Consider the following 17,171-nt stretch of genomic DNA (forward strand, 5'->3'; position numbering starts at 1 on the left):
AAAGGGTTATATGAAAGGGAATGACGGATGGCTAGGCGCAAATTGAGACGGATATAGCGCGTGTGGCGCGACGCAGCGCAGCGCGCGTTTTTGTAACGTCACAGGTCAAATGGGGCCGCGGCGCAAACTGCGACGCGACGCGACTGGGACGCGACTCGCGTCTGCGCCAGGTCGCGCGGCGTTGTGGTTGAGGCACAGTTTCTCGCGCTTTCCTCGCTAGCACCGTGGGAAATTTGGGGTGGGAAGCGGAAAAGTAGCCCGGCCATATGCTCACACCGGAACGGCGCATATGAACAGTGGCAATTGCCAATACGATAAATTTTACCTTACTGTGTACTAAATTTTATTGCCTTTGGGTAGTGTTTCGTTTTTCGGCATTTAAACGCTCCAGCTTTCTTCGTTAGCACGTGATACTTTTCTGTTATTTATATTTGTATAGTTCTGTTTTGTTTTTCTTCCGTCTAGACAAATGTATATTTCAGTAACTGATGAGCCATTCGCCGCTGGAATTGCACGATATGCCTCCGCGATGTTTTCAGTTCGCAAGAAGGGACAGAGGGCATTGGATAAGGAAGCAAGGAATTATAAAATCATGTGACTAAGAATCAAGGCAGGAAAGTAAAGCAAGGTTATATTCTCGATGCCTAGTAAGCTAGCGTATCTGTACGATCTGTTACAAAAATTTAGAAAGGGATAATCTCCACAGGTGTGATCCCGTTGTTCTTGTGGTAAAAAGCGTCCAAGATCTTAAGTTTAGAAGTCTCACTGTGATTACTCTGATATGGATGTAATAATGTGATACGACACACTGTATTACATTCATGTGAACAACATATTTCCACTGCAAGGTAGAAACAGTCGTAAAGCAGTCACAAATAACAATGTTTTAATTGGTTCGCCGTGATGAGAAAAAACATTTCAATTGTTGCATGGACATTATCAGCATTAATAAACTAATTATACAACAAAAGGCTACACAAATGAAGAAAATGGTCGGTATTAGTACGAAAGTAGGAATATCCTAAAAGAGTGTTATGATTATATATATATTTAATTTGTTGACATGTGCTGCTGACAAAGGCAGATCTACTTTCATGACAATGTCTTTCGAACTCCATCTCACAAGGCACACATGGCTAGCTTGTGCATTCTTGTCGCGCTCGTTATCCTTCGCTGCTGACGATACACTGACCATTGTGTTGTGCGACAGAACAATTGTTTATTTTTCTCAATAACAACTATTTTATTTCACGATCACACATTGTCAGTTTGGCAAGCACTAGGTGAGTAAACAGTATCTGGCATGTGCCTATCATTCCGCTTGAAGCAACCCTCGTCATTATTTTAGTACTGCTCAGATCAAGAGAAGGAATAAAATCATTTGGTAAGTTTCCATTCCAGTCGCTCAGTGTTAAAAATACGATGGGCTTCGGGGATTCCACCAAAATTCCAACAGAATTGCCAATCTGTTTTTGTGTGAGTAGTTAACCTTTTCTCATTCGAAGAAGCATCACCGTTTGTGAGTAAAGGCCACATTTCTCTTGGTGACTGGTTTAATTGTACTTCCTTTGTGACAGTGTAATTTGCCAAACTCATCTCACAGCAGCTATTGAGACAGAATTCCGAAACGAAGGGCCTCATTAAGCAATTAACTGGCAATCACAGAGCACAATAACTTACGAAGAACCCCATAGTATCGGCTTGCAGTAACATAAAAGAAGAAATTTCATGTTTATTTTCACACTAGGAAGCTCTTGTTTCGCTAGCTGTCGATAACTCTAAAAAAATTACAGTCACTGGAATGAAATATATAAAAAAAGAAGTATAAGTAGTGGTATATCGCGATAGATAAGAAAGTTCAGTGTGTTTAATAATTGGCAAAACGCTCTCCTCTTTGTATGCTATCATTCGCCAAACTTTCGTTTCGATGTCTCGAGCGGTTTAGGAGATACGAGAGATGTTGCGAGTATTTCATTCTCGCGGGCGTGAGATCGGAAGTGAGCGCGCTACATGAGATCCATTTTCTCGAGGTCGGAGGCAGATAGAGATCTCCTCCCAAGTCTAAACAAAAATTCAGCATGTTAGCTAAATTTCATACGCAGCAACATATGGTGTCATACGCACCAAACGCAAAATCATAGCAGCCCCTAATTTTCGTTGCAAACTTCTTGAGTTTTGCGTAGTGTGTTACTAAAATGTGTACATCACAGTAAGAATGGTCATTAGCGAGGTGATGGGCTCTTCGTCGCGAAGCTGACATATGACGCTACAAGTCAGGCAAAAATCAAATATTTTCAGTGAATAGTTTCTGTAAAATCGTTTGCGGAAGATAACAGGTTGCGCGCGCTTCGGTTCTGTCAGCGCAGAGCGTGGCCAGTCAGCGCAGAGCGAAGTACGGTGTACGCGTCGCAATATGCGCTGCAGGCGTGCGGCACGTGCGTGTCGCGCTGTAGTGGCGTGTCACGTCACACGTGCAGTACGCTTCTCAATTTGCGCCTAGCGTCACAGGCGAAGAAATATTTCTCCAAATGGAGGGCTCTGCTGGTATCAGATGCTGATGCGGAAGTGATGCAGCGGTTGCTGATAATGTGTGTGCGGAGTACAGCTTTGTACAGGAGCGTAATGTACGCATTCGAAGCTCAGGAAAGTTGGACCAAGAAGTAGCTGAAATGTGGCACTGTCGAAGAGCGTTAGAAATTAGCTGGGCAGAATAAAGAAGTACTCAGATGGATAGGTGAGGTTCCAGAGCATATGTGGGATCGTTACCGTTGTGGTTGGCAGGAGAGAACACCTTGTTACTAAAGGAGGCCGAAATGCACGCGTTTTAGCTCACGCAGGCTGGCGTGAGGTCTGGAACATGGCAAGGGAATTAGAATTGCGAAAAACCGACGTAGCTGGTGGAATACTTAACTTTAATCCATTTAATGACGAACGTCGCTCTTGACGGTACATGATTTACAATATCAATAGAAACTGATCATCGCGCCTTGCTAGGTCGTAGCAAATAACGTAGCTGAAGGCAATGGTAAATATAGTCTCGGCAAATGAGAGCGTAATTTGTCAGTGAACCATCGCTAGCAAAGTCGGCTGTACAACTGGGGCGAGTGCTAGGAAGTCTCTCTAGACCTGCCGTGTGGCGGCGCTCGGTCTGCAATCACTGATAGTGGCGACACGCGGGTCCGACGTATACTGCCGGACCGCGGCCGATTTAAAGGCTGCCACCTAGCAAGTGTGGTGTCTGGCGGCGACACCACAGTTACCATTAGAAAAAAAAAAAAACACCTGCTGCGGCGTCAGCTATAGTTAAACTGGGCTGGATGAAGCAATAGAGGGGCAAATGAAATAGTATGAGCAGACAAGGGCTGGACACTTTGTGAAAGAGTTAATATACACTGACTGGAAAAAATGTACCCTTCGGTAAATGACTGTGTGGACGATGTGGCCTATTCTATACCTTATTTTACATCTACATGACGATGCTGTGCTGAGTATATATTTTGACGACTCCATTACGGCCTTGTCACTTTAGGATATGGTGCAGAAAAAGATCTGAGGATGGTCAATACTGACTGAAACCGGTCATTGTCAAAAGATTTGGCATTATGTTCAAGCACTGGAACAAAAAACATCTGAAAGATTTTCTGTAATGACTACAACCACAAATCAATAGAACAAGTGGTTCTGAGGTAGGAGGCACACTATATGATAAAAAGTATCCGGACACCTGGCTGAAAATGACTTACCAGTTCATGGCGCCCTCCATCGGTAATGCTCGAATTCATTATAGTGTTGGCCCACCCTTAGCCTTGATGACGGCTTCCACTCTCGCAGCCACTGGTTCAAACAGATACTGGAAGGTTTCTCGAAGAATGGCAGCCCATTCTTCACGGAGTGCTGCACTGAGGAGAGATATAGACGTCTCTCAGTGGTACGTTTTCCCACTTTTGAATCGTCCTATGTTTACACTCGTTACACCGAGCGAGCGGTCGTTTGGCATTTGGCGTGATGTGTGGCTTTTGAGCAGCCGCTCGACCATGAAATCCAAGCTTTCTCGCCTCCCGCCTAACTGCCATAGTACTTGCAGTGGATGCTGATGCATTTTGGAATTCCTGTGTGATGGATGGCCTTGATAGATGTCTGCCTATTACACGTTACGACCCTGTTCAACTGTCGACGTTTTCTGTCAGTCAACGCTTTTGTGTTTAACGTGTTTCTTCACGTTTCCACATCACTATCACATCGAAAACAGTGGACCTATGGATGTTTAGGAGTGTGGAAATCTCGCGTACAGACGTATGACACAAGAGACACCCGATGACCTGACCACGTTCGAAGTCCGTGAGTTTCGCGGAGCGCCTCATTCTGCTCTCTCACGATGTCTGATGACTACTGAGGTCGCTGATATGGAGTAACTGGCAGTTGGTAGCAGCAAAATGCACCTAATATGAAAAACGTATCTTTTGTGGGTGTCCACATACTTTTGATCCCATAGTGTATTAATGTTGGACATAAACTGAAGAGATATAAGTCTTTTATGAAGGTATTTGACTGGAGTGTGGCGACGTACGGAAGTGAAACGTGGAACATATGCGGTCCAGACAAGAAGTGATTACGAGCTTTTGAAATGAGACACTACGGATTACCGCTCAAGATCTAATAATTAATGGAATGATCATATAAAGTTGATCGTCGGTAAAGCAGATGCCAGACTGAGATTCATTGGAAGAATCCTAAGGAAATGCAATCCGACAACAAAGGAAGTAGGTTACAGTACGCTTGTTCGCCCACTGCTTGAATACTGCTCAGCAGTGTGGGATCCGTACCAGATAGGGTTGATAGAAGAGATAGAGAAGATCCAACGGAGAGCAGCGCGTTTCGTTACAGGATCATTTAGTAATCGCGAAAGCGTTACGGAGATGATAGATAAACTCCAGTGGAAGACTCTGCAGGAGAGACGCTCAGTAGCTCGGTACGGGCTTTTGTTAAAGCTTCGAGAACATACCTTCACCGAAGAGTCAAGCAGTATATTGCTCCCTCCTACGTATGTCTCGCGAAGAGACCATGAGGATAAAATCAGATTAGAGCCCACACAGAAGCATACCGACAATCCTTCTTCCCACGTACAATACGAGACTGGAATAGAAGGGAGAACCGATAGAGGTACTCAGGGTACCCTCCGCCACACACCGTCAGGTGGCTTGCGGAGTATGGATGTAGATGTAGATGTAGATGTACTTAATCGAACTGCGGATAAGAGAAATATGTAGCACAACTTGACTAACATAAGTGATTTGTTGATAGGACACATCTTGAGTCATCAAGGGATAGTGTAGGAGGCAGGGGGAATTTGAGAGAGAGACCAAGACTTGAATATAGTAAGCAGAGTGAAATGGATGAAGGCTGCAGTAGTTAAAAGAGGCTTGCACCGGATAGAGTAGCATGGAGAGCATCATCAAATGGTTGAAACGTCTCTGAGGGAGTTAAAACATCTGAGGTCATCAGTCCCATAGAACTTAGAACTACTTAAAAATAACTAAAATACGGACATCACACATATCCATGCCCGAGGTAGGATTCGAACCTGCGACCGCAGTGGTCGCGAGGATCCAGGCTGAAGCGCCTAGAGCCGGCACAGCTGTATCCAACCAGATTTTAGAAGAAAGGCAACACCATCAGTACGGATTACTGAATTTATTGAGTTGGTGAATAAGAGCGTAGCGTTACTCCAGACATTTACAATAGTCTGCCAACGTTGGGGTAACTTTTCATTCCGCAGGTGTAGAAATCACGTCCTTCTGAGGCGAAGAACTCGTCGCGCCATGACCGGAGCGCCTTTCCATCCGGAAGGGCAATCCCTTGAAGGTAGTCAATAGAGAATGGAAAAGGAGAATAAAGTATGTGCGGAATGACTCCCCGACGCGGCTCCTGTATAGTGCTCTTTGTCAGTCTAGCAGAATCTGGGCCGGCGTTATCATGGAATAGCATCACTTAACGCGATCTTCCCGGTCGCTCTTCTTCGACTGCGGCTGGAAGATATCTCAGTTATTGACAGTGAAAGTCAGCAGTGATGGTTACACCTCGGGAAAGCAATACGTAGTACACCACACCGTCGCTGTATAACATTATCTTCTGTGGATGTGCCCAGGTCTCTGTACGGGGAGTTGCTGCTTTGTCTGAGCTATACTAATCCTTCCTCATCTTTTTTGTCATCAGTCTACTGACTGGTTTGATGCGGCCCGCCACGAATTCCTTTCCTGTGCTAACCTCTTCATCTCAGAGTAGCACTTGCAACCTACGTCCTCAATTATTTGCTTGACGTATTCCAATCTCTGTCTTCCTCTACAGTTTTTGACCTCTACAGCTCCCTCTAGTACCATGGAAGTCATTCCCTCATGTCTTCGCAGATGTCCTATCATCCTGTCCCTTCTCCTTATCAGTGTTTTCCACATATTCCTTTCCTCTCCGATTCTGCGTAGAACCTCCTCATTCCTTACCTTATCAGTCCACCTAATTTTCAACACTCGTCTATAGCACCACATCTCAAATGATTCGATTCTCTTCTGTTCCGGTTTTCCCACAGTCCATGTTTCACTACCATACAATGCTGTACTCCAGACGTACATCCTCAGAAATTTCTTTCTCAAATTAAGGCCGGTATTTGATATTAGTAGACTTCTCTTGGCCAGAAATGCCTTTTTTGCCATAGCGAGTCTGCTTTTGATGTCCTCCTTGCTCCGCCCGTCATTGGTTATTTTACTGCCTAGGTAGTAGAATTCCTTAACTTTCATTGACTTCGTGACCATCAATCCTGATGCTAAGTTTCTCGCTGTTCTCATTTCTACTTCTCATTACCTTCGTCTTTCTCCGATTTACTCTCAAACCATACAGTATACTCATCAGACTGTTCATTAGGTTCAGCAGATCATTTAATTCTTCTTCACTTTCACTCAGGATAGCAATGTCATCAGCGAATCGTATCACTGATATCCTTTCACCTTGTATTTTAATTCCACTCGTGAACCTTTCTTTTATTTCCATCATTGGTTCCTCGATGTACAGATTGAAGAGGAGGGGCGAAAGGCTACAGCCTTGTCTTACTCCCTTCTTAATACGAGCACTTCGTTCTTGATCGTCCACTCTTATTATTCCCTCTTGGTTGTTGCACATATTGTATATGACCCGTCTCTCCCTATAGCTTACCCCTACTTTTTTCAGAATCTTGAACAGTTTGCACCATTTCACATTGTCGATCGCTTTTTACAGGTCGACAAATCCTATGAACGTGTCTTGATTTTTCTTTAGCTTTGCTTCCATTATTAGCCGTAACGTCAGAATTGCCTCTTTCGTGCCTTTACTTTTCCTAAAGCCAAACTGATCGTCACCTAGCGCATTATCAATTTTCTTTTCCATTCTTCTGTATATTATTCTTGTAAGCAGCTTCGATGCATGAGCTGTTAAGCTGATTGTCCGATAATTCTCGCACTTGTCAGCTCTTGCCGCCTTCGGAATTGTGTGGATGATGCCTTTCCGAAAGTCAGGTGGTATGTCGCCAGACTCATATATTCTACACACCAACGCGAATAGTCGTTTTGTTGCCACTTCCCCTAATGATTTCAGAAATTCTGATGGAATGTTATCTATCCGTTCTGCCTTATTTGACCGTAAGTCCTCCAAAGCTCTTTTAAATTACGATTCTAATACTGGATCCCCTATCTCTTCTAAATCGACTCCAGTTTCTTCTTCTATCACATCAGACAACTCTTCACCCTCATAGAGGCTTTCAGTGTATTCTTTCCACCTATCTGCTCTCTCCTCTGCATTTAACAGTAGAATTCCCCTTGCACTCTTACTGTTACCACCGTTGCTTTTAATGTCACCAAAGGTTGTTTTGACTTTCCTGTATGCTGAGTCTGTCCTTCCGACAATCATATCTTTTTCGATGTCTTCACATTTTTTCTGCAGCCATTTCGTCTTAGCTTCCCTGCACTTCCTATTTATTTCATTCCTCAGCGATTTGTATTTCTGTATTCCTGATTTTCCGGGAACATGTTTGTACTTCCTCCTTTCATCAATCAACTGAAGTATTTCTTCTGTTACCCATGGTTTCTTCGCAGCTACCTTCTTTGTACCTATGTTTTCCTTCCCAACTTATGTTAATTTAAAGACACCAAATCTCATCACCAGTGACGATACGGGACAGGAACAATCAGTGTTGTTCACGAGCCAGTTGATGACGAGCAAACAGATGTTCACATTTGGCCACCCACTGATTTCTGTGTTTTTGGCTTGGAGCACGCAATACTCATCTGCCTGATTCTTGAACCTTCCCCAGTGCATGAAAATGTCGTAGGATGCTGAAACCATCACAGTTCACCACCTTTGCCAGTTCTAGAGTACACTGACGTGGATCACTGTGAAACTTCCTGGCAGATTAAAACTGTGTGCCGGACCGAGACTCGAACACGGGACCTTTGCCTTTCGCGGGGTAGGGCTCTACCATCTGAGCTACCCAACCACGACTCACGCCCCGTCCTCACAGCTTTACTTCTGCCAGTACCTCGTCTCCTACCTTCCAAACTTTACAGAAGCTCTGCTGCAAACCTGAAAACTAGCACTTCTGAAAGAAAAGATATTGCAGAGGGTGAAAAATCTCATTGTGGAAACATCCTCCTGGCTGTGGCTAAGCCATGTCGCCGTCAAACATTGAAGCTGTTGCTGAGCGTGCAGAGTTACTCATGTCAAAATAATCCTCTTTAAAGCGAGAAATCGATTTTCTTGTTGTGCTCTGTCCAGTATCATTATCCCCAGACACGAAACAAATTTTTCTGTATGCCTCCAATACTGTTACATATCTGGTGAACTCAAAGAGGAGAATATGTAGCAAATGTTTCAATTTCTTTACTTGGTACACCGTTTAAGCGTCCACAGCTCGACTCACTATCTCCAAACGAGAAAGTGACAGTTTGTAAACTCAAATAGCAACAGTAAAGTACAAATAAAGAATGACTGTCGACAAATATACCCGTAGCAACTGGGCTACCAACATGCGAACCAAATACGCTAAAAATTTACTCCCGAACCTAAAATTACAACATTGCGCGAGAATCAGAGATTAAATAAATTTAGCTTGTCAGGATTGTGGTTTGAGATGGATTGTTGTTGTCCGTGTTCATCATGCAGTTTCTTCTTAATTCTTGGCTTTGCAACTATTACAAGTATTTTAATTGGGTGAGTTTTTCGATAATTTATTAAAAAAAATTACGTTCAGATGTCAGTGCTCGAAACCCGATTGATTCACAAACTGGACACTGGTTGCATGATATCAACAGCTCCACTGCTTCAAACACGCTGTCCTTGATGGCCTGAACAACTCAGGTGGTATGACAATGTTATAACCAAGAAAAATTCTGCACTTCAGGTATTTATGCTCTACACTTATCAACCAGAAAATTATGACCACCAACCTGTTATCAGTATAAACCCGTCCAGGAGTTAGTAGCGTCTCCTGGGAAGCAATGCCTACTTCTCTCTCTCTCTCTCTCTCTCTCTCTCTCTCTCTCTCTCTCTCACACACACACACACACACACACACACACACACACACACACACACATACGCACGCACAGAGAGAGAGAGAGAGGGAGAGCGCATGTAGTCTCAGTGAGCGTGCAGTCCGTATGTAGAATGGGGAAGGCGCGAGATCTACCTTAGTTTGACTGAAGTCAGATTCATGGCCCGGAAACTCGGCACGAGCACTTTGGAAACTGCGCGTCTTGTCTGGTGTTCGAGGACTGCTGTGGTGAGAGTGAAGGGATATCGCACACTGGTTACAGACCACGTACACCCCATCATGACGGTCACGTTGCCTGACGGCGTGGCATTTTTCAACAGGATAATGCGCCATGTCACAAAGCCAAGAGCGTGACATAGTGGTTTTAGGAACACAGTGGCGAGTTCCAATTTACATGCTGGCCCCCTAATTCCCCACAGGTGAACCCGATCGAGCATATCTGGTAAGCGGCTGAGCGTGGCGTCGGAGTTCATCGGTTTCCTCCCCGGAATTTAGGGGAATTATGTGGCGTGTGTGTGCATATACAGGGTGGAAAGCATTTAAACCGACAAACTCTGGGAGGTTGTAGGGGACATCAAAACAAATATTTTCCCCTAATGTCATTTTTTCCTATGAGGATTATTTAAACCGGTAGAGGCCGTATTACGCTCTTCAGTTGTTAGAGGCCGTATTACGATCTTCAGTTGTTAGAGGCCGTATTACGATCTTCAGTTGTTAGAGGCCGCATTACGATCTTCAGTTGTTAGAGGCCACATTACGCTCTTCAGTTGTTAGAGGCCGTATTACGATCTTCAGTTGTTAGAGGCCGCATTACGATCTTCAGTTGTTAGAGGCCGCATTACGATCTTCAGTTGTTAGAGGCCGTATTACGATCTTCAGTTGTTAGAGGCCGTATTACGATCTTCAGTTGTTAGAGGCTGTATTACGATCTTCAGTTGTTAGAGGCCGTATTACGATCTTCAGTTGTGGGTAACTGCTGTCCACCAGTGTAGTAGTGCATTGTCTCAGTTTACTAATCGAGCGATAAACCTGGAGTGAGTACATTGATATGGTTGGTGCGTACTACGTAGCGCACCACAACAGACGAGCTGCACAGCGGGTTTATCAACAACAACATCCTAATCGCCGTATCCCGCATCATACGACCTTTGCTGCTGTGTACCAACGTCTGCGTGAGACCGGGTCATTTAGCAGATTACCTGGACAGGGACGCCGTCGCACGGTAAGAACGCTGCAATTTGAGGGAGCTGTCTTGCAGCATGTGGAGCGGGAGCCTTCAGTCAGCACTCGTGCAACTGCACGTAACATGGGGACGAATCAGACGAATGTAAGAACAGTCCTTCGAGAGCGAATGTTACGTCCATTTCACATACAGCGTATCCACAACCTGGAACCAGTTGATTATCCGCCCAGAGCACAGTTTTTGCAGTGCTACCTGGAACAGTGTGAAATGCATCCTACATTTCCATCCTACGTGTTGTTTACCGATGAAGCAATGTTCGGGCGTGATGGAGTCTTCAACATGCACAATTTGCATGTTTGGAGTGAGGATAACCCACATGCCACAGTTACTAGCGCTCATCAAGTGCGGTTCTTCGTTAATGTGTGGGTCGGTGTTGTTGGGGACTGTTTAATTGGGCCATATCTGCTACCTAGGCCATTAAATGGCAAGCACTATTACAATTTCCTCGTCTCCCCACAAGACAACGCATGTGGTTCCAACGTGACGGGACGCCGGCACATTTCAGTCGCCGTGTGCGTCTATTCCTGGACCGACGGTTCCCAGAAACGTGGATTGGCAGAGGTGGTCCTGTACCATGGCCTGCTCGATGCTCAGATATGTGCCCTTTGGACATTTGTGTGGGGAGAGATGAGCAACCTTGTTTACGCATCTCCTGTCGCATCAGAAGAGGATCTGGTTGCCCGGATAGTAGCAGCACCAGGAACAATTCAGGATACTGCTGGGTTTTTGCCCGTGTCAGGCAGAACATCATCCGACGGTGTAACCTTTATTTACGTATCAATGGAGGCATTTTTTAAAATCTACTGTAATTGAAATTGTGCTGTGTTAACATGTTGTCTCTTGGTCATGGTTCAAATGGCTCTGAGCGCTATGGGACTCAACTGCTGTGGTCATAAGTCCCCTAGAACTTAGAACTACTTAAACTTAACTAACCTAAGGACATCACACACATCCATGCCCGAGGCAGGATTCGAACCTGCGACCGTAGCAATCGCACGGTTCCGGACTGCGCGCCTAGAACCGCGAGACCACCGCGGCCGGCTCTCTTGGTCATAATAAAATGGAAAAGTATTTGTTGGTTTAATTAATTTGCTCCAGAGAAATCTTCCCCTACCGGTTTAAATAATCCTCATAGGAAAAAAATGACATTAGGGAAAAATATTTGTTTTGATGTCCCCTGCAACCTGGCAGAGTTTGTCGGTTTAAATACTTTCCGCCCTGTATGGTGCCAGTTTCCTCAAGCGACCTCATTGTTTCCATGCCACGATGCGTCGCCGTTGTTATCCGTGCCAAACTTTGACTTACCGCCTGATAGGTAGGCGGTCGTAACGTTTTAGCTTGTCAGTGTACGTCCTCTGTTCTCTTTTTTTTTTTAATTGGTCAGATTTTGTTTCAGTTTAAATTGCAGCCGTGTGATTGTGATGTCTACGCAGTTGCCGAATTCGAGTGTCTGTCACGAATCCTGTTACGCAGTATTTGTTATAGATTGTTTATTGTGTAAAAAGCTGCACTTCGGGGTGTTCCGCTGGACATTGCACATCCGTGTAGTAATACCGAAAGTGTGACTGCCCTAGAATTCTGAAAGCGACACCATTACAAGCGCATATACAGTGCGTTAACTGTAATTCAGCTGATTTAAAAAAAAAAATCAGCTTAAATGTTATTGGTAAACGACAATGATATCGCCTCAGAGCACTGACAAGTTTAACAGAGATCCTGATTCTAGCTATTACGTACACCTATAGCAAGGAAAGGAAACAGTGTGAATACAGCGGAATACAACAAAGTAATACAGCACGCAACAATGACTTCCTAACACAGTACTGTCCGCTAGCTACTGCTGGCCGTAGCAAAACAACAAATGACTACCGGCCGAAGCTGTCCGACTTTTACCGACTTCTACCGATGAAGGACTTTTGGGAGCGGTATATGATAAGGTAAGGAATGAGGAGAGGAAAGGAATATGTGGAAAACACTGATTAGGAGAAGGGACAGGATGATAGGACATCTGCTAAGACATGAGGGAATGACTTCCATGGTACTAGAGGGAGCTGTAGAGGGCAAAAACTGTAGAGGAAGACAGAGATTGGAATACGTCAAGCAAATAATTGAGGACGTAGGTTGCAAGTGCTACTCTGAGATGAAGAGGTTAGCACAGGGGAGGAATTCGTGGCGGGCCGCATCAAACCAGTCAGTAGACTGATGACAAAAAAAATATCAACTTGAAATGCAGTAGCTGTATTTAAGTTTGAGAACATTGCAGTGATTAACATAAATATATCGATGTCCAGAAAAAAGCAACTATAAAAAACAACGCCTAGAAAACATCGATTTATCGAATCTCCGGTGCTTTTTCAAATCTTCAATGCGAGCAAACTCAATATCATTGCATGTTTTTACCGTACATTGTGTGTGTGTGTGTGTGTGTGTGTGTGTGTGTGTGTGTAGGATATTAGCTAACTGCATATACAAATTTTGATAAAGTGAAATCCAATTACCGTTCTATGTTTCATTGCAAACTTTTAATTACCACGACACTCCACTCATGTATAGCAGTGTCATCGCCGTAATCAATAATGGTACTTTTTCTTTTCTTTAGTACTCCCAGTTATGTTACACTTTTTAGTAAATGACTGAACACAACAGTTTTGAAAGCCGTTTCCCCGTCAAAGATTAAATTGTTCTGTTATTGTCGCACCGGCTTTGGGAAAAACAAAAACAAAAAAGTCGTTCGCTTGGAACCGACATTGTTACAATTGCTACAAATTTCATGCCGTATTTGTGCAGTACCACTGAACACGGATTTAATGCATTCCCACACCTCCATAGGATTCTGAGTGATCGGAGCAAACAGCTGAACCGATATACACTTGAACTTCGGTTCCTATTGTAGCAGTAGATGTCAACTACCTAAACTTTTTGCTGGTATGTGCTAAATGTTTATGATACTTCCATATATCTATTGTCTTCTCGCCTTTCTCTAATTCGCCAGAAGAATCGGATTTGTTGCTGATGTTATCGACGTTTTTCGGTAATCTATTTAAGTCTGTGACCACTTTACTCTTGGCAAGAGAATCTTTAAAACATAATAACTTACACGCTGTAGCCAGTGCATCAGTCGAGTTAGATTCGATTCCAAAATTGTCTTGTTATCTGTTTGCAAAATTCATTTTTGGACTGGAGTATAATCGTATTTTTGGTAAACTATCATTAACTATTTCATTGACGTAACTTACTAGCTGTATTTAGTAGACAGGTACACCATGACCTGGACTATCTATCTAGACATAACTTTACTTAATTGCCCACGACAGTCGGAAATAATCCCAGGTAAACCCATTGGCGAGATAAAGAGTATCTTACAGTTAATCCAGCTCATGGTCTCATTCTATGCCACATCCAAATGCGTTCAGTAAGTTAAAACGTTTTACTAATATTTTTTTATCGACACCCCGACTATTTCGTTTGTATGAAACAAAAGAATATAATATTTCACGAATTCAGGAGTACACTAGAATTGAGCATATAAATCAACAATTTTACCGACATTAGGCCATAACTGTATTCCAAACACCACCAACAACTAAACTATAACAAGGAACAAAGGAAGCATGTACGAGTGTTGGAACTTAAATAGTGGCAACTATTTATTCACAACCGATACAAAAGAGTTACATGTTTGCAGCTGTTACTGTCGTTCAAAATAGTCACCAGCCTTGTGTAGAACCAGTTGCCAGTAATGTGAAGGGCGTAGCAGAGCCTGTTCTGTTGATGGTGCAAATGGAGCGGTCTGAAGTTATGGCGATTCTCGTGTACAACTGTGATAGTGTTATCATAACGCATTACGTTCCTTCACGGCAGACCGTCAATGTACTGTATTACTGTTCGTTTTTGGAGCATCACCTGCGACCAGCTTTGCGAAAGCAGCGGCGACACTTTCTGCGCAACCCACACATCACTTTGCACGACAGTGCGCGGGCGCATACAGCGCAAGCTGTGGCTGTTCTATTCGGTCGATGGGACTGGGAAGTACTGTACCATCCACCATTCTCCCCGAACCTAAGTCCTTGTGACGTTGATTTGATTCCGAAGATGAAGGAACCACTTCGTGGCATTCGCTTCAGAACTTCTCCAGAGATTCGACAGGCAGTAGACCGCTCCATTCGTAACATCAACAGAACAGGCTCTGCTAACGTTATACTACACCTTCCACATCGCTGACAAACATGATAAGTCCCCATTTTGATCTCAGCTCCTCAATTACGTACAAATTTTGCTGAAAGTCGCTAAGATTTCTCATTCTCAGATACTACGTGAGCAAAGTACGAATATGTGCTCACCCTTTGATGTACTACCTCAGCACAGACACGCAGTTGGTATCTGTAATACTTGTGGTATTGTGTTCAACATGTGCCATAAATTTGTACGTTGTAATGATTAGATTATGAAAACATTTTAATTTTTTAAAATTCGGTCAATAATGAGATCAAACAATGAAAATAAATTTTTGTTGCTCCAGAAAGCCGTCACATAGGCAAAACGCAAGTAGTTCAGAAATTCAGGTTCCAGGTTCTGCGGCCGGCCGCTGTGGTCGAGCGGTTCTAGACGCTTCAGTCTGTAACCGCGCGGCCGCAGGTTCGAATCCTGCCTCGGGTATGGATGTGTGTGAAGTTCTTAGCTTAGTTAGGTTTAAGTAGTTCTACAGGGTGTTTCAAAAATGACCGGTATATTTGAAACGGCAATAAAAACTAAACTAGCAGCGATAGAAATACACCGTTTGTTGCAATATGCTTGGGACAACAGTACATTTTCAGGCGGACAAACTTCCGAAATTACAGTAGTTACAATTTTCAACAACAGATGGCGCTGCAAGAGATGTGAAAGATATAGAAGACAACACAGTCTGTGGGTGCGCCATTCTGTACGTCGTCTTTCTGCTGTAAGCGTGTGCTGTTCACAACGTGCAAGTGTGCTGTGGACAACATGGTTTATTCCTTAGAACAGAGGATTTTTTTGGTGTTGGAATTCCAACCGCCTAGAAAACAGTGTTGTTGCAACAAGACCAAGTTTTCAACGGAGGTTTAATGTAACCAAAGGACCGAAAAGCGATACAATAAAGGATCTGTTTGAAAAATTTCAACGGACTGAAAAAGTGACGGATGAACATGCTGGAAAGGTAGGGCGACCGCGTACGGCAGCCACAGAGGGCAACGCGCAGCTAGTGCAGCAGGTGATCCAACAGCGGCCTCGGGTTTCCGTTCGCGGTGTTGCAGCTGCAGTCCAAATGACGCCAACGTCCACGTATCGTCTCATGCGCCAGAGTTTACACCTCTATCCATACAAAATTCAAACGCGGCAACCCCTCAGCCCCGCTACCATTGCTGCACGAGAGACATTCGCTAACAATATAGAGCACAGGATTGATGACGGCGATATGCATGTCGGCAGCATATGGTTTACTGACGAAGCTTATTTTTACCTGTTCGGCTTCGTCAATAAACAGAACTGGCGATGGGGAACCGAAAAGCCCCATGTTGCAGTCCCATCGTCCCTGCATCCTCAAAAAGTACTGGTCTGGGCCGCCATTTCTTCCAAAGGAATCATTGGCCCATTTTTCAGATCCGAAACGATTACTGCATCACGCTATCTGGACATTCTTCGTGAATTTGTGGCGGTACAAACTGCCTTAGACGACACTGCGAACACCTCGTGGTTTATGCAAGATGGTGCCCAGCCACATCGCACGGCCGACGTTTTTAATTTCCTGAATGAATATTTCGATGATCGCGTGATTGCTTTGGGCTATCCGAAACATACAGGAGGCTGTGACTTCTTTCTGTGGGTACACTTTCAAGACCAGGTGTACCGCTAGAATCCAGAAACAATTGAACAGCTGAAGCAGTACATCTCATCTGCATGTTAAGCCATTCTGCCAGACACGTTGTCAAAGGTTTCGGGTGATTTCATTCAGAGACTATTGCTACGCATGGTGGATATGTGGAAAATATCGTACTATAGAGTTTCCCAGACTGCAGCGCCATCTGTTGTTGAAAATTGTAACTACTGTAATTTCGAAAGTTTGTCTGCTTGAAAATGTACTGTTGTCCCAAGCATATTGCAACAAACGGTGTATTTCTATCGCTGCTCGTTTAGTTTGTATTGCCATTTCAAATATACCGGTCATTTTTGAAACACCCTGTAAGTTCCAGGGGACTGATGACCTCAGATGTTAAGTCCCATAGTGCTCAGAGCCATTTGAACCAGGTTCTGGATTCTGCATTCCGGGTTCCGTGTTAGTTGCTCGTGATACAGGTGGATATGCAACCGATATCTCGACTTTTCAGTAATATCGATATT

At 44.0% G+C, this 17,171-nt stretch overlaps 1 protein-coding gene across 1 annotated transcript in view; it reads right to left on the reverse strand.

Moving 5' to 3' along the window:
• LOC126295146 (high affinity cGMP-specific 3',5'-cyclic phosphodiesterase 9A-like) overlaps positions 1 to 17,171 on the reverse strand; it is a 2,007,270-nt gene that overhangs the window by 1,259,282 nt on the left and 730,817 nt on the right. The window lies entirely within an intron of this gene.

The sequence above is a fragment of the Schistocerca gregaria genome, chromosome 11 (genome assembly GCF_023897955.1).
Source record: "Schistocerca gregaria isolate iqSchGreg1 chromosome 11, iqSchGreg1.2, whole genome shotgun sequence".
NCBI classification, from domain to species: Eukaryota; Metazoa; Arthropoda; class Insecta; order Orthoptera; family Acrididae; genus Schistocerca; species Schistocerca gregaria.